We start from the raw sequence: 22,183 nt of genomic DNA, 5'->3' as shown, positions 1-22,183 counted from the left end.
GTAATTTACTTGCATTTGCTCTTTTTCATCTGGTTTCCTCTGGTGTTAACTGGTATTGCTGTCTCTAACTGTGGCTAATGTATCATGTTTCCTCGGTATCATTGCTCTTCGAAGCCCTGTTCTCTCTGTGTATACAGGTATTTACATTTTCATGTTGAGATCAGCTTTCTTGTGGTTGTATTTGTCTATGTAATTCTGGTGACAATCTGTGTCTGTGCAGATGGAAATGGAAATTCTCCTGTGCCAGGCTGTTCCTAGCCTCTTATATCCTCAGTGCTTCAGTCTATTTTCTCTGATTAGTGGAAGTGGTCTTGCCTGTGTTATCTGTCCTCTCTGCCCGCATGAGTGGTTTGCAATCTCTTTGTACCACTTGGATATGACCCACTTTGGCAAAGGATGTTTCAAAGCCAGAGACAGAAATAAGAAGCAATGGTTCTTGCTTTAAAGGTCTGAAATTATTAACCAACAAATAAATTCTCATGCTTCCAGACACTGAAATACAATCTTAACTTGCTGCTGTGTACTGTGTTAAACACCATTTATTTTCACTCAAATTTACCCCACCCTATTTCATGTCATATTTCACAGTTGGTAATACACTAAGGTCAATTCCTGCTGCCCATGTGAACTTGAATATGAGTCTATACACTAGAATATAGAAAAGCTGGTAATTTGTTAGAACAGCCCTCCAAACAGCTTCCACCTGAAAATTTATCCTCATAAGAGGTAGTATATGAGGAACACATCCGCTTAATCATTTGCATAGTTCTGGGTGTCTTGTCTTATATGGATAAATAAATAAACACAATTGGTATGTGTTCATGAACTAAGTGCCCATATTTCTGTACTGAAGTGTGCATTTCAGAGCATAGCTCATTTTGTATCCCTTACACTGTTCTTCCCTCGTTCATTTTTTTTTTTTTTTTTTTTTGCATATCCCTGAGATTTGGATAGTGGAAAGGTGTCATTGTGGTATCCTTTGGTATTTCACTTTCACTGTCACTTAATCTCTAAACACTGAAAAATTATACACTTCAAAAGAAACTTTTTGGACTAAGGTTCCTAGCAATATATGTGTATAAAAATAAGCATAAAAGGAAATGCTACACCATCCCCATGAGCAAAATTATAGTAGGCTCTATGCTATAACCTATGAACTTCCTATCCACAAGCCTTTACCTCCAATTTCAGTACCAGATGTTAAAATCCCTCATGGTGACCAGGCCTCAAAACCACTAAGAGAGTGGATGTTTACATCTTAATGGTTGTATAGCCATGGCAACATTGGAGTAGCTCTTGATTGTAAAGGCCTTGTCAGAGCATGCAATTTTCATCACAGTGTAAGATCATGGGAAAATTTTTTTCCTCTTAAGCCCAGAATTAGTCTCTTCTGACTGTGAAAATGCAAGCCTGATAGAACAATATATTTTATTAACTTTTAGAGTTTTTTTTTTGTCTTTAGTTAAAGGGTGTGGTACTTTTATCATTAGTGTTTTCATGTGGTTGACTTAGATAACCCTGGACAATGGCCAAGTTGATTTCTTTTAGAAACTACCTGGAACTTCAAGGTGTAGTATCTTCTTCTTAGCATTGCAATTTTCATTATATAGCCATGGTTCTGTGGGTGGAAGTATTTAATCTTTCCTGCTAATTCAGAACAGACTTTAATCTTTGTGTGTTTTCCTTTTCTTTATACAAAGGAAGTAAAAATATTTTAGGGTAAAATTGAAGATTTGATTGAAAATATTTCCGATCGTATTGAAGAAATATATAGAAAAACATGTCCATTGTGAAAATATTTTTAGAATATTAGTGAAAAAAATGGTAGACATAACTATCGTTGCTTAATTGATTTTAAAAGGAAGGAGCTATATGTTATGAGAAGACTGAAGGTTTACATGATACATCCATCCAATACAATTGTAGAAAAATATAGAATAAAATGATAAACTTGAAGATTATCATGGAAAATTTTACAGATAATCTGGTAGGCATAAAAATGTTTCTCTCTTCCTTGGTGGAGGAATTATATACATTTTCTAATAAATATGAAGTTTCCTTGGGAAGTATTTCTGATAAAATTCAGGAAATATGAAGAAAAGCCTGTTAACTTGACTATATCATAGAAAAGTATACAAATAGATTGATAGGCATACACTAGTGCCAAATTGAATAAAAGTGTAATTACAAACATTTCTGATAGAGATAGCTGTCTCTGAACATGGCTAATCTATCATATAGCCTCACTGTGATCCTCGGAGCCCTGTTCTCTCCGTGTAGACAGGTATGTGTATACTCTTGCTAGACCAGCTCTGTTGTTGTTCTATTTGCCTATGTAGTTCTATGGCCCTATTAGGTCTGGGTACAGATGGAAATGGGAAGTCTCCAGTCCCAGGCTGCTCCAAGAATCTTATGACCTCAGGGATTCTTGTTGTTTCACGGAGTAGTATGGGGGTAACATGTGTTTTATCTGGCCTCTGTGCACTCCTGAGTGGTTAGATACCTCTGTGCACCATTTGGTTATGGCCAAATCTGGAAGAGGATATTAACAAGCCAGAGAGAGAAAGAAGAAGCAATGGTACTGGCTTTAAATGATTTCAATTTGCCAGCTCCCATATAAATATTCATGCCTCCATACACAGAAATAAAATCTTAACATTCAACTATTTACTCTGTTAAACACCATTTAATTTCGCTCTAATATGCCCCTCCCAATTTCATGTCATCTTTCATATGTGACAATTCCCTAAGTTCAATTACTGCTGCCCATGTGAACTTGGATATGAGTCTATCACCTAAAATACAGAAAAGCTGAACATTAGTTAGAACACACCTCCAAACAGCTTCCAACGGCCACTTTATCCTCTTAAGAGGAGAAGGATGGAGAACACATCCCAATAAGTATTTGCAAAATTAGGGGGGGGTCTGGTCTTATATGAATATCTATATAATCACAGTTGCTGTGAGTTCATGAACTAAGTGCTCATATTCCTGTATGGAAGTAAGCATTTCACAGCATTGCTCATTTAGCATCCCTTACATTGTGCTTCCCTTGTCCTCTTTTGTACATATATCTATGGTTTAGACAGTGTGACAAGTGGCATTGAGGTTTCCTTTGGGATTTCACTTCCACTGTCATTGAAACTCTAAACACTTGAAAGTTGATGGTCTTTCCAAAGAATGATGTACCGTTCAAAACAGGCATTTTCTAACAAGGCTCCTAACATTCTTTGTGTATATAAATATAGAAGGAAATGTTACACCATCACCATGAGCAAAATTATAGTGGGTTCTGTCCTTGAACCTATTATCACCATATCCATGTGACTTTAACAACAATTTCAGGATCATACATTAAAATTCCTCATGTTAATCAGGTCTCAAACCCACTAGGAGAGTGCATGTTTACCTCATAATAGTTGTATAACCATGGCAACAGCAGAGAAGCTCTTGACTGTAAAGGCAGTGTCATAAAATGCTGTTTCCAACATAGAATGCACGTTTTCCATGTAAGAACATGGTAAGTTTTTTATTCTACTCTGACTATGTAAAAGCTAACCAGATGAAACATAATTTCTAGAAACTTTGAGATAGAGTTTTCTGTGTCTTTAGTTAAAGGGTGTGGTGTCTTTATCATTAGGGCTTTAAATGAGGTTGTGTTTGTTAAACATGGACAATGAGCAAGTTGTGTTATTTTCGGAAATACTTGGAAATTCAAAGTGTGGTATCTTATTCTTGGCTTTGTAATTTTCATTTAATAACCCTTGGTTCTGATGCATGCTTGATAATTCAAAACACACTTTAAACTTTGGGTTTTTTAAATTTCCTTTTCATTCTTTCCGTTGAAAATGGAAGTAAAATATTATATGAAGAAATTGAAGATTTACATTTGTAATATTTCTGAAAATATTGAACAAATATATAGATAAACACATCAAATATGAAAATATTCTTCGACTATTAAAGATAAAATGGTAGATAATCATGGCTAAATTGATTTAAAAAAGAAGTAAAAACGTGTTATGACAGGATTGATGATTTGTATGATATATATTTCCTATAAAATTGTAGAAAAATATATAATAACATGACAAAGTTGAAGATTATCATGGATAAATATACAGTTAAAATGGTAGGGATAAAATAATTCTTTGTTCATTGATGGTGGTAAAATATTTTCTGATAAAATTGATGGTTTTCATGGAAAATAATTCTGATAAAAACTCAAGAAATATGTCGAAAAACAGGTTTAATTTATATTTATCTAAGAAAATTATATACATACTTTCATAGGAATAAACTATTTCCAAACTAATTGAAAATGGAATATCAAATATTTTTGATATTAAAGTTGAAGTTTCTTTTGGAAATTTTCCTGATAAATTTCAAAAACTATATAGAAAATCATGTTAAAAATCAGCATTTCCTATAAAATTCTACATATAAAATGGTAGGCTTAAATATTTCTAATTTGATTGAGAGTAGAATTGCAAATATTTTCTGATAAATTTGAATATTCTCAAGGAAAATTATTCTGATAAAAGTGAAGAAACATGGAGACAATCATGTTAAAAGTAAACATTATAATGGAAAATTATACGGATAAAATGGTAGACAAAGAGGTGAGACAGCTTATGAAAATTTGGGGTGGGGGGCTGAAAACCAGGAATAGGGACGACATTAGAAAGGTGACTGAAGAATATATCTAATAAAAAAAAGCAAAAAACACTTTGAAATATAAAACATTACAACTTTTCTTAAAAAACAAATTATAAACATTATTTCTGATAAAAGTGAAGATTTACCTGGAAAAATTGTTATTCTGTGTCTGTTTATTGGGGAATTGTGTCCATTCATGTTAAGAGGTTTTAAGGAATGATTGTTGGCTCCTCTCAGTTTTGATGTAATTTTTATATTTGTGTAGTTAATCTTCTGTTTGCTTTGTTGAAAGATAACTTTTTTGCTTTTTCTTGGGTATAGTTCCCTTCTTTGAGTTGGCATTTCCCTCCTATTATGATTTGTATTGATGGACTATTGGAAAGATAATTGTGGAAATTTGGCCTTATCATGGAATATCTTGGTTTCTCCATGTACGGTGATTGAGACTTTTGCTGGGTATGTTAATCTAGGCTGGCATTTGTGGTATCTCTGGGTCTGTATGAGATCTTCCAAGGAACTGTGAGCATTTATAGATTCTTGTGTGAATGCTGAGGTTATGCTGATAAGTCTGACTTTATATGTTACTTGATCATTCTCGGTTACTGCTCTTAATATTTCTTTGTTTACTGCATTTAATATTTTGATTCTTTTCGCCCAGAATACTTTCTGTGCTGTACCAGTATGTTTGAAATTCTGTAGGCTTCTAGTATATTCATTGGCATCTCTCTCTTTAGGTTAGGGCAATTTCCTTCTATACTTTTGTTGAAGGTATTTCCTGTTCCTATCAGGTGTAAATCATCATTCTATTCTACTCCTATAATCTTTAGGTTTGGGCTTTTCATTGTGTCCTGAATTTGCTGGATCTTTTGTCATAAAAAGTTTTCACATTTAGCATTTTTTGACTATTGTTACAATAATTTCTATATAATCCTCAACACGTCAGATTCTTTTTTCTATCTCTTGTATTCTATTGCTAATGTTTGCATCTATGACTCCTGATTTCTTTCCAAGGGTTTCTATCTTCAATAGTTTTCTCCCTTTCAGTTTGCTTAGTTGTATGCATTGCAGTTTTTAGATCCACTATGTTTTGTTCTATTTCTTCACTTATTTCTGTATTCATGTAATAATTTAAGGGTTTTTTTTTTTGGTTGTTGTTTGCTGTGTAAGGGCTTCTGCATGTTGACCCATGTTCTCCTGTATTTCTATGAGTGATTATTGGGTTTCCCCGTAACGTGCTTCAACCCATTTACACGTTCTCCTTTATTTCTTTAAGTGATTTTGTTTTTCCTCTTTAAGGACTGCTACCTGTTGACACATGTTGTCCGGTAAAAATTTAAGGGATTCATATTTCTTTTGTCCTTAAGGGCTTCTAACTGTTGACCCATGTTCTACTTTACTTTTTAACGTGAATTTTGTGTTTCCTTTTAACAGGCTTGTAACAGTTGACACATATTTTCCTGTACTTCTTTAAGAGAGTTATTTATGTACTTATTGAAATCTTCTATCAGCATAAAGAGATGTGATTTTATATTCAGATCTTGCTTTTTTTGGGTGTTGGTGAATCTAGGACTTGCTGTTTTTGGAGAACTTGTTTCAGATGATGCTATTTTCCTTGTTTTCTGTTGGTAATGTACTTGCATTTGCTCTTTGCAATCTGGTTTCATCTGGTGTTAACTGGTATTGCTGTCTCTGACTGTGGCTAATGTATCATGTTTCCTCTGTATCATTGCTCTTCGAAGCCCTGTTCTCTCTGTGTATACAGGTATTTACATATTCTTGCTAGATCAGATTTCTTGTGGTTGTATTTCTCTATGTAATTCTGGTGACAATCATGCCTGTGTGCAGATGGAAATGGGAATTCTCCTGTCCCAGGCTGTTCCTAGCCTCTTATATCCTCAGTGCCTCAGTCTATTTTCTCTGATGAATGGAAGCGGTCCTACTTGTGTTATCTGTCCTCTCTGCCCTCATGAGTGGTTTGCTACCTCTTTGTACCTCTTGGACATGACCCACTTTGGCAAAGCATGATTTAAAGCCAGAGACAGAAATAAGAAGCGATGGTTCTTGCTTTAAAGGTCTGAAATTATTAACCACCAAATAAATTCTCATGCTTCCATACACTGAAATACAATCTTAACTTGCTGGTGTTTACTGTGTTAAACACCATTTATTTTCCATGAAATTTACCCCACCTTATTTCATGTCATATTTCACAGTTGGTAATATACTAAGGTCAATTCCTGCTAGCCATGTGAACTTGGATATGAGTCTATACACTAGAATATAGAAAAGCTGGTAATTTGTTAGAACAGCCCTCCAAACAGCTTCAACCTGAAAATTTATCTTCCTAAGAGGTAGTGTATGAGGAACACATCCGCTTAATCATTTGCATAGTTCTGGGTGTCTTGTCTTATATGGATAAATAGATAAACACAATTGGTATGTGTTCATGAACTAAGTGCCCATATTTCTGTACTGAAATGTGCATTTCAGAGCATTGCTCATTTTGTATCCCTTACACTGTTCTTCCCTTGTCCATTTTTTTTTTTTTGCTGATCCCTGAGATTTGGATGATGGAAAGGTGTTATTGTGGTATCCTGTTGTATTTCACTTTCACTGTCACTTAATCTCTAAACACTGAAAAGTTATACACTTCAAAAGAAACTTTTTGGACTAAGGTTCCTAGCAATCTATGTGTATAAACATAAGCATAAAAGGAAATGCTACACCATCCCCATGAGCAAAATTATAGTAGGCTCTATGCTATAACCTATGAACTTCCTATCCACAAGCCTTTACCTCCAATTTCAGTACCAGATGTTAAAAACCCTCATGTTGACTAGGCCTCAAAACCACTAAGAGAGTGGATGTTTACATCATAATGGTTGTATAACCATGGCAACATTGGAGTAGCTCTTGACTGTAAAGGCCTTGTCAGAGCATGCAATTTTCATCACTGTGAAAGATCATGGGTAAGATATTTTTCCTCTTAAGCCCAGAATTATTCTTTTCTGGCTGTGAAAACCCAAGCCTGATTGAACAAATATTTTTTTATTAACTTTTAGAGTTTGTTTTTTTTTTTTTTTTTTTTTTTTTTTTTTTGTCTTTAGTTAAAGGGTGTGGTACTTTTATCATTAGTGTTTTCCATGTGGTTGAGTTGGTTAACCATGGACAATGGCCATGTTGATTTCTTTTAGAAACTGCCTGGAAATTTAAGGTATAGTATCTTCTTCTTAGCATTGCAATTTTCATCATATAGCCCATGGTTCTGTGTGTGGAAGTATTTAATATTTCCTGCTAATTCAGGACAGACTTTAAACTTTGTGTGTTTTCCTCTTCTTTATACAAAGGAAATAAAAATATTTTGGGGTAAAATTGAAGATTTGCATTGAAAATATTTCCGATAATATTGAAGAAATATATAGAAAAACATGTCCATTGTGAAAATATTTTTAGAATATTAGTGAGAAAAATGGTAGACATAAAAATCGTTGCTTAATTGATTTTAAAAGGAAGTAGCTATATGTTATGACAAGACTGAAGGTTTACATGATAAATCCATCTAATACAATTGTAGAAAAATATAGAATAAAATGATAAACTTGAAGATTATCATTGAAAATTTTACAGATAATGTGGTAGGCATAAAAATGTTTCTCTCTTCCTTGAAGGAGGAATTATATACATTTTCTAATAAATATGAAGTTTCCTTGGGAAGTATTTCTGATAAAATTCAGGAAATATGAAGAAAAGCATGTTAAATTTGACTATATCATATAAAAGTATACAAATTGATTTATAGGCATACACTATTGCCAAAATAATTAAAAGTGTAATTTCAAACATTTCTGATATAGATAGCTGTCTCTGAACATGGCTAATCTATCATATAGCCTCACTGTGATCCTGGGAGCCCTGTTCTCTCCGTGTAGACAGGTATGTGCATACTCTTGCTAGACCAGCTCTGTTGTTGTTCTATTTGCCTATGTAGTTCTATGGCACTATCATGTTGGGTACAGATGGAAATGGAAAGTCTCCTTTCCCAGGCTGCTCCAAGAATCTTATGACCTCAGGGATTCTTTCTGTTTCACGGAGTAGTATGGGGTTAACACATGTTTTATCTGGCCTCTGTGTATTCCTGAGTCGTTAGTTACCTCTGTGCACCATTTGGATATGGCCAAATCTGGAAGAGGATATTAACAAGCCAGAGAGAGAAAGAAGAAGCAATGGTTCTGGGTTTAAATGATTTCAATTTGCCAGCTCCCATATAAATTTTCATGCCTCCATACACTGAAATAAAATCTTAACATTCAGCTATTTACTCTGTTAAACACCATTTAATTTCGGTCTAATATGTCCCTCCCAATTTCATATCATCTTTCATATGTGACAATTCCCTAAGTTTAATTACTGCTGCCCATGTGAACTTGGATATGAGTCTATCACCTAGAACACAGAAAAGGTGCTCATTAGTTAGAACACACCTCCAAACAGCATCCAACGGCCACTTTATCTTCTGAAGAGGAGAAGGATGGAGAACACATCCCAATAATTATTTGCAAAATTAGGGGCGGGGTGTCTGGTCTTATATGAATACCTATGTAATCACAGTTGCTGTGAGTTCATGAACTAAGTGCTCATATTCCTGTATGGAAGTAAGCATTTCACAGCATTGCTCATTTAGCATCCCTTACATTGTGCTTCCCTTGTCCTCTTTTGTGCATATCTCTATGATTTAGACAGTGTGACAAGTGGTATTGTGTTTTCCTTTGGGATTTCACTTCCACTGTCATTGAAACTCTAAACACTTGAAAGTTGATGATCTTTCCAAAGATTGATGTACCGTTCAAAACAGGCATTTTCTAACAAGGCTCCTAACATTCTTTGTGTATATAAATATAGAAGGAAATGTTACACCATCACCATGAGCAAAATTATAGTGAGTTCTGTCCTATAACCTATTATCACCATATCCACGTGACTTTAACAACAATTTCAGGATCATATATTTAAATTTCTCATGTTAATCAGGTCTCAAACCCACTAGGAGAGTGCAGGTTTACCTCATAATAGTTGTATAACCATGGCAACAGCAGAGAAGCTCTTGACTGTAAAGGCAGTGTCATAGAATGCTGTTTCCAACACAGAATGCACGTTTTCCATGTAAGAACATGGATAAGATTTTTATTCTATTCCGACTATGTAAAAGCTAGCCAGATGAAACATAATTTCTAGAAATTTGAGATTGAGTTTTCTGTGTCGTTAGTTAAAGGGTGTGGTGTCTTTATCATTAGGGCTTTCAATGAGGTTGTGTTTGTTAAACATAGACAATGACTAAATTGTGTTATTTTCGAAAATACTTGAAAATTCAAAGTGTGGTATCTTATTCTTAGCTTTGTGATTTTCATTTAATAACCCTTGGTTCTGCTGCATGATTGATAATTCAAAACACACTTTAAACTTTGGGTTTTTTAAATTTCCTTTTCTTTCTTTCCATTGAAAATGGAAGGAAAATATTATATGAAGAAATTTAAGATTTACATTTGTAATATTTCTGAAAATATTGAACAAATATATAGATAAACACATCAAAAATGAAAATATTCTTCGACTATTAAAGATAAAATGGTAGATAATCATGGCTAAATTGATTTAAAAAAGAAGTAAAAACGTGTTATGACAGGATTGAATATTCATATGATATATATTTCCTATAAAATTGTAGAAAAATATATTATAGCATGACAAACATGAAGATTATCATGGAAAAATATACAGCTAATATGGTAGGGATAAAATAATTCTTTGTTCATTGATGGTGGTAAAATATTTTCTGATAAAATTGATGGTTTTCATGGAAAATAATTGTGATAAAAACTCAAGAAATATGTTGAAAAATAGGTTTGATTTATCTTTATCTAAGAAAATTATACACATACTTTCATAGGAATAAACTATTTCCAAACTGATTGAAAATGGAATATCAAATATTTTTCGATATTAAAGTTGAAGATTCTTTTTTTTTAAGCTTAGTATTCCTTTATTTTTTTATTCGATATAATTTATTTACATTTCAAATGATTTCCCCTTTTCTAGCCCCCCACTCCCCGAAAGTCCCGCAAGACCCCTTCTCTTGCCTTGTCCTCCCACCCACCGCTTCCCAATTCGCCGTTCTAGTTTTGCTGAATACTGCTTCACTGAGTCTTTCCAGAACCAGGGGTCACTCCTCCTTTCTTCTTGTACCTCATTTGATGTGTGGATTATATTTTGGGCATTCCAGTTTTCTAGGTTAATATACACTTATTAGTGAGTGCATACCATGATTCACCTTTTGAGTCTGGGTTACCTCACTTAGTATGATGTTCTCTAGCTCCATCCATTTGCCTAAGAATTTCAAGAATTCATCGTTTCTAATGGCTGAATAGTACTCCATTGTGTAGATATACCACATTTTTTGCATCCATTCTTCTGTTGAGGGATACCTGGGTTCTTTCCAGCATCTGGCAATTATAAATAGGGCTGCTATGAACATAGTGGAGCATGTATCCTTATTACATGGTGGGGAATCCTCTGGGTATATGCCCAGGAGTGGTATAGCAGGATCTTCTGGAAGTGAGGTGCCCAGTTTTCGTAGGAACCGTGCACGCACGCCATCCAGGTCTCCTGGCGGACCCAATAAACAGTCATAGCCCTAGGGGAACTTTGCTCGGACCTTGGCCTCCCAGGCTTTTGCCTGGACTCAGGGCCTGGGCGGCCAGGCTAACCCTGTGTGTGCCAGCCCGGTTGGGGGATCGGCTGCACAGCAGAGTGAGCAGAACACAGGGGAGGTCACAGCAGCATACACAGTCAGTGCTCCCTGGGGGGTGCACACGGGCTCCATCTGGTCCACAGACACAATCGGGTGCAAGGCCTCAGGCAGAAGCCCTCAGCTCAACTCTCTCCGCTTCCGCTTCCGGATCCAGATCAGCCTGGGCGGCCACACCACATCTCCAGGTCCTGCAAGAGGCTAGCGGGGCTTCCGGGCTGCCAGCTGGGAGAAGTCGGTGTGCTCCAGTGAATCCAGCGGGACCCAGCGGGAGCCTTCAGGTGTCTGCTTCGGGATCTGATCAGCCTGGGCAGCAGCACACTGTCTACAGGCAGTGCAGGGGGTAAGCTCTGCACCAGAGGCCAATGGGGAAGGGGCAGCTGGCACTGCTGAGTCCAGCACTGACAAGACCAAGTAACACCGGTGAGAACTAGATGGCAAAAGGCAAACGCAGGAACGTCACTAACAGTAATCAAGGCAATATGGCAACATCTGAACCTAATTCTCCTCTACCAGCATGTCCTGGATAACCCATCACTCCAGTAAAACAAGATTTGGATTTAAAATCACTGGTCATGATGCTGGTACATGAACACATGAAGGACATACATAAAGAAATTCAGGAGAAAATGGATCAAAAGTTAGAAGCCTTTGCAAGGGAAACACAAAAATCATTGAAAGAAATCCAGGAGAATACAAAAGCCAACAAGGAGGAAACACAAAAAACACTTAAAGAAATACAGGAGAACTTTGGTCTACAGGCTGAGGTCATGAAAGAGGAAACACAAAAATCTCTTAAAGAATTACAGGAAAGCACAAACAAGCAAGTGAAGGAGCTAAGCAAAACCATCCAGGATCTAAAATCGGAAGTAGAAACAACTAAGTAAACTCAAAGGGAGACAACTTTGGAGATAGAAAGCCTTGGGAAGAAATCAGGGGACAGAGATTCAAATATCAACAACAGAATACAAGAGATAGAAGAAAGAATCTCAGAAGCTGAAGATTCCATAGAAACCATGGACTCAACAGTTAAAGAAAATGCAAAATGCAAAAAGCTTGTAACCCAAAATATCCAGGAAATCCAGGACACAATGAGAAGTTGAGCATTTTTTAAGATGCTTCTCTGCCATCCGAAGTTCTTCAGGTGAAAATTCTTTGTTTAACTCTGTACCCCATTTTTTAATAGGGTTGTTCGGTTTTCTGGAGTCTAACTTCTTGAGTTCATTATATATATTGGATATTAGCCGTTTATGTGATGTAGGATTGGTGAAGATCTTTTCCCAATTTGTTGGTTGCCAATTTGTCCTCTTGATGGTGTCCTTTGCCTTACAGAAACTTTGTAATTTTATGAGATCCCATTTGTCAATTCTTGCTCTTAGAGCATACGCAATTGGTGTTCTGTTCAGAAACTTTCTCCCTGTACCGATGTCCTCAAGGGACTTCCCCAGTTTCTTTTCTATTAGCTTCAGAGTGTCTGGCTTTATGTGAAGGTCCTTGATCCATTTGGATTTGAGCTTAGTACAAGGAGACAAGGATGGGTCAATTCGCATCTTCTGCATTCTGACCTCCAGTTGAACCAGCACCATTTGTTGAAAAGGCTATCTTTTTCCATTGGATGTTTTCAGCCTCTTTGTCGAGGATCAAGTGGCCATAGGTGTGTGGGTTCATTTCTGGATCTTCAATCCTGTTCCATTGATCCTCCTGCCTGTCACTGTACCAATACCATGCAGTTTTTAACACTATTGCTCTGTAGTATTGCTTGAGGCCAGGGATACTGATTCCCCCAGATTTTCTTTTGTTGCTGAGAATAGTTTTAGCTATCCTGGGTTTATTGTTGTTCCAGATGAATTTGATAATTGCTCTTTCTAACTCTGTGAAGAATTGAGTTGGGATTTTGATGGGGATTGCATAGAATCTGTATATTGCTTTTGGCAAAATGGCCATTTTAAATATATTGATTTTACCGATCCATGAGCATGGGAGGTTTTCCCATTTTTTGAGGTATTCTTCCATTTCCTTCTTCAGAGTCTTGAAGTTCTTGTCATACAGATCCTTCCCATGTTTGGTATGTGTCACCCCAAGATACTTTATACTGTATGTGGCTATTGTGAAGGGGGTCATTTCCCTAATTTCTTTCTCAGCCTGCTTATCCTTTGAGTATAGGAAGGCCACTGATTTGCTTGAGTTGATTTTATAACCTGCCACTTTGCTGAAGTTGTTTATCAGCTGTAGGAGCTCTCTAGTGGAGTTTTTTGTGTCACTTAGGTAGACTATCATGTCGTCTGCAAATAAAGATAGTTTGACTTCTTCCTTTCCAATTTGTATCCCTTTGACCTCCTTATGTTGTCGAATTGCCCGAGCTAGTACCTCAAGTACAATATTGAAAAGATAAGGAGAAAGGGGGCAGCCTTGTCTGGTCCCTGATTTCAGTGGGATTGCTTCAAGTTTCTCTCCATTTAGTTTGAGGCTGGCTACCAGTTTGCTGTATATTGCTTTTACTATGTTTAGGTATGGGCCTTGAATTCCTGTTCTCTCCAAGACTTCAAGCATGAAAGGATGCTGAATTTTGTCAAATGCTTTTTCAGCATCCAATGAAAGTACCATGTGGTTTTGTTCTTTGAGTTTGTTTATGTACTGGATTGCATTGATAGATTTCCGTATATTGAACCAACTCTGCATTCCCGGAATAAAGCCTACTTGATCATGGTGGATGATCGTTTTGATGTGTTCTTGGATTCGGTTGGCAAGAATTTTATTGTGTATTTTTGCATCGATGTTCACAAGGGAAATTGGTCTGAAGTTCTCTTTCTTTGATGGATCTTTGTGTGGCTTTGGTATCAGCATAATTGTGGCTTCATAGAAGGAATTTGGTAGTGTTCCTTCTGTTTCTATTTTGTGGAATAGTTTGAAGAGTGTTGGTGTTAACTCTTCTTTGAAGGTCTGATAGAATTCTGCACTAAAACCATCTGGTCCTGTGATTTTTTTGGTTAGAAGACTTTCTATGACTCCTTCTATTTCTTTAGGCATTATGGGACTGTTTAAATGGTCTAGTTGGTTCTGATTTAATTTTGGTATTTGGTATCTGTCAAGGAAATTGTCCATTTCCTCCAGATTCTCCAGTTGTGTTGAATACAGACTCTTGTAGTAGGATCTGATGATTTTTGGATTTCTTCAGTTTCCGTTGTTATATCTCCCTTTTCATTTCTAAGTTTGTTAATTTGGATACGTTCTCTTTGCCCTTTGGTCAGTCTGGCTAAGGGTTTATCTATCTTGTTGATTTTCTCAAAGAACCAGCTCCTGGTTTTGTTGATTTTTTGTATGGTTCTCTTTGTTTCTACTTGATTGATTTCGGCCCTGAGTTTGATGATTTCCTGCCTTCGACTCCTCCTGGGTGAAATAGCTTCTTTTTGTTCCAGGCTTTCAGGTGTGTCATTAAGCTGGTAATGTATGCTCTCTCCATTTTCTTTTGAAGGCACTCAGTGCTATGAGTTTTCCTCTTAGCACTGCTTTCATTGTGTCCCATAGATTTGGGTATGTTGTGTTTTCATTTTCATTGTGTTGTAAAAAGTCTTTAATTTCTTTCTTTATTTCTTCCTTGACCAAGGTATCATTGAGTAGAATATTGTTCAGTTTCCACGTGTATGTGGGTTTCCTGTTGTTTTTGTTGCTATTGAAGACCACTTTTACTCCATAGTGATCTGATAGGCAGCATGGGATTAGTTCGATCTTCTTATATTTGTTGTGGTCTGTCTTCTGACCAATTATATTGTCGATTTTGGAGAAGGTACCATGAGGTGCTGAGAAAAAGGTATATTCTTTTGTTTTAGGATAGAATGTTCTATATATATCTGTTAAATCTAATTGGTCCAAAGCTTCAATTAGTTTCATTGTTTCCCTGTTTAGTTTCTGTTTTCCTGATCGGTCCATTGAGGAAATTGCAGTGTTGAAGTCACCACAATTATTGTGTTAGGTGCAATGTGTGCTTTGAGATTTAATAAAGTTTCTCTTACGAAAGAGAGTGCCCTTGCATTTGGAGCATTGATGTTCAGTATTGAGAGTTCTTCTTGTTGTATTTTTCCTTTAACCAGCAAGAAGTGTCCCTCAGAGTTTCTTTTGATGACTTTGGGTTGAAAGTCAATTTTATCTGATATTAAATGGCTACTCCAGCTTGTTTCCTGAGACCATTTGCTTGTAAAATTGTCTTCCAGCCTTTTACTCTAAGGTAGTGTTTGTCTTTGACCCTGAGGTGTGTTTCCTGTAAGCAGCAAAATATAGGGTCCTGTTTGCGTATCCAGTCAGTTAGCCTATGTCTTTTTATTGGGGCATTAATTCCATTGATGTTAAGAGATATTAAGGAATAGTGATTGTTACTTCCTATCATTTTTGACGATATTTTTTAAATTTGATTGCTTAACTTCTTTTTGGGTTTGATGAAAGGTTACTATCTTGCTTTTTCCAGGGTGAAGTTTCCCTCCTTGTATTGGTATTTTCCTCCTATTATCCTTTGTAGGGCTGGGTTTGTGGATAGATATTGGGTAAACTTGTTTTTGTTATAAAATATCTTAGTTTCTCCATCTACGGTGTTTGAGAGTTTTGCTGGATATAGTAGTTTTGGTTGGCATTTGTGTTTTCTTAGAGTCTGCATGAGATCTGCCCAGGACCTTCTAGCCTTCATGGTCTCAGGTGAAAAGTCTGCTGTGATTCTGATAGGTCTTCCTTTATATGTTACTTGGCCTTTTTCTCTTACTGCCTTCAATATTCTTTCTTTGTTTAGTACATTTGGTGTTTTGATTATGTGACAGGAGGTAATTCTGTTCTGGTCCAGTCTCTTTGGAGTTCTATAGGCTTCTTGTATCTCCATGGGCATCTCTCTCTTTAGGTTAGGGAAATCTTCTTCCATAATTTTATTGAAGATATTTGCTGGCCCTTTAAGTTGTAAATCTTCACTCTCATCTATGCCTATAATCCTTAGGTTTGGTCTTCTCATTGTGTCCTGGATTTCCTGGATATTTTGGGTTACAAGCTTTTTGCATTTTGCATTTTCATTAACTGTTGAGTCCATGGTTTCTATGGTATCTTCAGCATCTGAGATTCTTTCTTCTATCTCTTGTATTCTGTTGTTGATATTTGCATCTATGTCCCCTGATTTCTTCCCAAGGCTTTCTAACTCCAAAGTTGTCTCCCTTTGAGTTTTATTAGTTGTTTCTAGTTCTGATTTTAGATCCTGGATGGTTTTGCTTAGCTCCTTCACTTGCTTGTTTGTGCTTTCCTGTAATTCTTTAAGAGATTTTTGCGTTTCCTCTTTCATGACCTCAGCCTCTTGTCCAAAGTTCTCCTGTATTTCTTTAAGTGTTTTTTGTGTTTCCTCATTATTGGCTTTTGTATTCTCCTGGATTTCTTTCAGTGATTTTTGTGTTTCCCTTGCAAGGGCTTCTAACTTTTGATCCATTTTCTCCTGAATTTCTTTAAGTATGTCCTTCATGTGTTCCTGTACCAGCATCATGACCAGTGATTTTAAATCCAAATCTTGTTTTTCTGGTGTGATGGGGTATCCAGGACATGTTGGTAGAGGAGAATTGGGTTCAGATGTGGCCATATTGCCTTGATTTCTGTTAGTGTCATTCCTGTGTTTGCCTTTTGCCATCTAGTTCTCACTGGTGTTTGGTGATCTTGTCAGTGCTGGACTCACCAGTGCAAGCTGCCCCTTCCCAGTTGGCCACTGGTGCAGAGCTTACCTCCTGCACTGCCTGTAGACAGGGTGCTGCTGCCCAGGCTGTTTAGATCCCGAAGCAGGCACCTGAAGGCTCCCACTTGGTCCTGCTGGATTCACCTGAGCATACCGACTTTTCCCAGCTGGCCGCCCGAAAGCCCTTGTACCCTCTTGCAGGACCTGGAGATGTGGTGCTGCCGCCCAGGCTGATCTGGATCTCAGTCTGTCCGATCTCTCTGGAGTCCGAAACCAAGATGGAGGTGAGCCTTTCCTGATTGTCGGGAGGCCGAGTTCTGAAGTGGCTTACGTGCAGCGAAAAGTGCCACAAAACCACAGCTGCTTGCAGCCCAGCTGGTCAGCGAAGGTCAGTGGTCGTGGGCGCAGGGCCTAATTGGACCCTGTATCGCCTTGGTTCCACTGCTGATGGCCCTTCAGCTGGACCAGCCACTGCTGCCCTGCTGCCACGGCCGCCACCGCCGCTGCCGCTGCTGCAGAAAGTTGAAGATTCTTTTGGAAATTTTCCTGATAAATTTCAAAAACTATATAGAAAATCATGTTAAAAATCACTATTTCTTATAACATTCTACAGATAAAATGGTAGGCTTAAATATTTCTAATTTGATTGAGAGTAGAATTGCAAATATTTTCTGATAAATTTGAATATTCTCATGGAAAATTATTCTGATAAAAGTGAAGAAACACGGAGACAATCATGTTAAAAGTGAACATTATAACAGAAAATTATACGGATAAAATGGTAGACAAAGAGGTGAGACAGCTTATGAAAATTTGGGCGGGGGGCCGGAAAACCAGGAATAGGGAGGACATTAGAAATGTGACAAAGAGGCTGAAAACATCCAATGGAAAAAAGGTAGCATTTTCAACAAATGGTGCTGGTTCAACTGGAGGCCAGCATGCAGAAGAATGCGAATTGATCCATCCTTGTCTCCTTGTACTAAGCTCAAATCCAAATGGATCAAGGACCTCCACATAAAGCCAGACACTCTGAAGCTAATAGAAAAGAAACTGGGGAAGACCCTTGAGGACATCGGTACAGGGAGAAAGTTTCTGAACAGCACACCAACAGCGTATGCTCTAAGAGCAAGAATTGACAAATGGGACCTCATAAGGTTACAGAGTTTCTGTAAGGCAAAGGACACCATCAAGAGGACAGATCGGCAACCAACAAATTGGGAAAAGATCTTCACCAATCCTACATCAGATAGAGGGCTAATATCCAATATATATAAAGAACTCAAGAAGTTAGACTCCAGAAAACCGAACAACCCTATTAAAAAATGGGGTACAGAGTTAAACAAAGAATTCTCACCTGAAGAACTTCGGATGGCGGAGAAGCATCTTAAAAAATGCTCAACTTCATTAGTCATTAGGGAAATGCAAATCAAAACAACCCTAAGATTTCATCTTACACTAGTCAGAATGGCTAAGATTAAAAATTCAGGAGATAGCAGGTGTTGGAGAGGGTGTGGAGAAAGAGGAACACTCCTCCACTGCTGGTGGGGTTGCAAATTGGTACAACCACTCTGGAAATCAGTCTGGCGGTTCCTCTGAAAACTGGGCACCTCACTTCCAGAAGATCCTGCTATACCACTCCTGGGCATATATCCAGAGGATTCCCCACCATGTAATAAGGATACATGCTCTACTATGTTCATAGCAGCCCTATTTATAATTGCCAGATGCTGGAAAGAACCCAGGTATACCTCAACAGAAGAGTGGATGCAAAAAATGTGGTATATCTACATAATGGAGTACTATTCAGCCATTAGAAACAGTGAATTCATGAAATTCTTAGGCAAATGGATGGAGCTAGAGAACATCATACTAAGTGAGGTAACCCAGACTCAAAAGGTGAATCATGGTATGCACTCACTAATAAGTGGTTATTAACCTAGAAAACTGGAATACCCAAAACATAATCCACACATCAAATGAGATACAAGAAGAAAGGAGGAGTGGCCCCTGGTTCTGGAAAGACTCAGTGAAACAGTATTCGGCAAAACCAGAAAGGGGAAGTGGGAAGGGGTGGGAGGGAGTACAGGGGAAGAGAAGGGGGCTTACGGGACTTTCGGGGAGTGGGGGGGCTAGAAAAGGTGAAATCATTTGAAATGTAAATAAATTATATCGAATAAAAAAATTAAAAAAAAGAAATGTGACTGAAGAATATATCTAATAAAAAAGAGCTAAAAACACTTTGAAATATAAAACATTACATCTTTTCTTAAAAAACAAATTATAAACACTATTTCTGATAAAAGTGAAGATTTACCTGGAAAAATAGTTATTCTATATCTGTTTATTGGGGAATTGCGTCCATTCATGTTAAGAGGTTTTAAGGAATGATTGTTGGCTCCTCTTACTTTTGATGTAATTTTTATATTTGTGTAGTTAATCTTCTGTTTGCTTTGATGCAAGATTACTTTTTTGCTTTTTCTTGGGTATAGTTTCCTTCTCGATTTGGCATTTCCCTCCTATTATGATTTGTATTGATGGACTATTGGAAAGATAATTGTGTAAATTTCTTTTATGATGGAATATCTTGGTTTCTCCATGTACGGTGATTGAGACTTTTGCTGGGTATAGTAATCTAGGCTGGCATTTGTGGTATCTCTGGGTCTGTATGAGATCTTCCCAGGGGCTTTGAGCTTTCATAGATTCTTGTGTGAATGCTGAGGATACGCTGATAAGTCTGACTTTATATGTTACTTGATCATTCTCGGTTACTGCTCTTAATATTTCTTTGTTTACTGCATTTAATATTTTGATTCTTTTTGCCAGGAATACTTTCTGTGCTGTTCCAGTATGTTTGAAATTCTGTAGGCTTCTTGTATATTCATTGGCATCTCTCTCATTAGGTTATGGCAGTTTCCTTCTATAATTTTGTTGAAGGCACTTCCTGTTCCTATCAGGTGTCAATCATCATTCTATTCTACTCCTATAATCTTTAGGTTTGGGCTTTTCATTGTATCCTGGATTTGCTGGATCTTTTGGCTTACAAATTTTTCACATTTTACATTTTTTGACTGTTGTGACAATGTTTTCTATATAATCTTTAACACCTCAGATTCTTTCTTCTATCACTTGTATACTATTGCTGATGTTTGCATCTATGACTCCTGATTTCTTTCCAAGAGTTTCTATCTCCAATAGTTTTCTCCCTTTCAGTTTTGCTTAGTTGTATGTATTGCTGTTTTTAGATCCTCGATGGTTTTGTTCACTTTCTTCACTTATTTCTATATTCATGTAATAATTTATCCGGTTTTTTTGTTGTTGTTGTTGTTGTTGCTGCTGTTTGCTGTGTAAGGGCTTCTGCATGTTGACCCATGTTCTCCTGTATTTCTATGAGTGATTATTGGGTTTCCCCTTAAAGGGCTTCTACCTGTTGACACATGTTCTCCTGTATTTCTTTAAGTGATTTTGTTTTTCCTCTTTAAGTAATGCTACCTGTTGACCTATATTGTCCTGTAATAATTTAAGGGATTCATATTTGCTTTTTTCCTTTAGGGCTTATGGCTGTTGATCCATGTTCTACTTTACTTTTTAGTGTTAATTTTGTGTTTCCTTTCCACAGGCTTGTTACTGTTGACTCATGTTTTCCTGTACTTCTTTAAGGGAGTGATTTATGTACTTATTGAAATCTTCTATCAGCATAATCAGATGTGATTTTATGTCCCATGCTTTCGTCTAGCCAGCAAGAACGCACGCAGGACACTAGGATTCTTCTGCAGCCCAGCTTTTATTGAAGCTTTTCGTGGAGGAAGACCCCGAGCCCAAAATGGACGCCCCTTATATACCCCTTGGCATGGCGTGTACACACCTGATTGGCTGTTTACTCATCACCCCATATCTATGTCACAGGATGGGCAGAGACTAGGCATGGTTTTTGCTCTTGCACATGCGTACCTAACTTGTTTACCAAGAACACTGAGCTGGCATAGCTGAAGCCAGCACCATCTTGTAATGGCGAATACTGTCATGGCTTTCCATATCTCTCCCTTATTATTTTATTAAAAACTGCAATCCACTCTGTAATGGATGAAGGTAGAGGTCGAATCCCTAGTAAGATAAGTAAGAGTGCCATGTACAGAACAATATCCTTAGTTTCCCTTTCCCAGGATCGTCCTGACCTGCACTCGTGCCCTTTTTCCTAGGCGAGGGACACTTGGACACGCAACCCTCATGCAATCCGACTTGTCTTCTAAGAGTGTCCAAAACTCTGAACAACCCTTATGGGGTGCTTAGCCCGACAATCCATCAGAGTGAAAGACTTACTCACTCATCCCTGTGCAATGAGTCTAGCCTCTAGGTGTGCAAGAGCTGAGCAGTCCAATACTTGCAAAATTATTTTATCATGGATAACCAGATCTCTGGGGAGGCACCTTGTTCAATAGCTGCAAGTGCTTGAGCAATCACAACCTTGTCTTGTTTTTGCTGGGATCTGAGTTTTCAGACCAACCAAAGCAAGAACACGCATCCACAGCATAAGGCTGCGCCAAATTAACTCTCACACACCCACTCCTTAAAGGAAGAAAAGGCTGAAGTGATCCAGGAAGAGAGTCCCTCTGTTAGCGACAGGTCCACTCGAGTCGAATTGATAGCCAACACTGCTGCCCGTAAGGATTCAAGAATTTCATCGAAGCCTTCAGACCAGTTTCCTGCAAGATATAATGACAATTGCTTAGACAAGTTTGCCGTGTGGCAAAAGTTTTCACACTGCACACTGGTAATGCAAAGCACACCCAGTTTTCTTTCACATCCCAATTGAGCAAGTTGGGATTCACTAGGGTTTTATTGAATCCAGTGATCTCTATGGTAGGTAGTATTAGTATACATTCGTACAGTTCCACTCTTTTCCGGGATAGCAGCATTCAATCACCAGAACTGAAAAAATTTTGAAGCACCAGTAAAGGAGGCTTTTCCAGCAGCTCCTCCTCGGATAAAAGCCAAGCAATTAAGTTCTGAACAGCTGCCATTAACTCCACAAAGTACCC

Source organism: Apodemus sylvaticus, chromosome X, assembly GCF_947179515.1.
Source record: "Apodemus sylvaticus chromosome X, mApoSyl1.1, whole genome shotgun sequence".
Lineage (NCBI taxonomy): Eukaryota > Metazoa > Chordata > Mammalia > Rodentia > Muridae > Apodemus > Apodemus sylvaticus.
Note: the sequence above shows the minus strand (reverse complement) of the source record.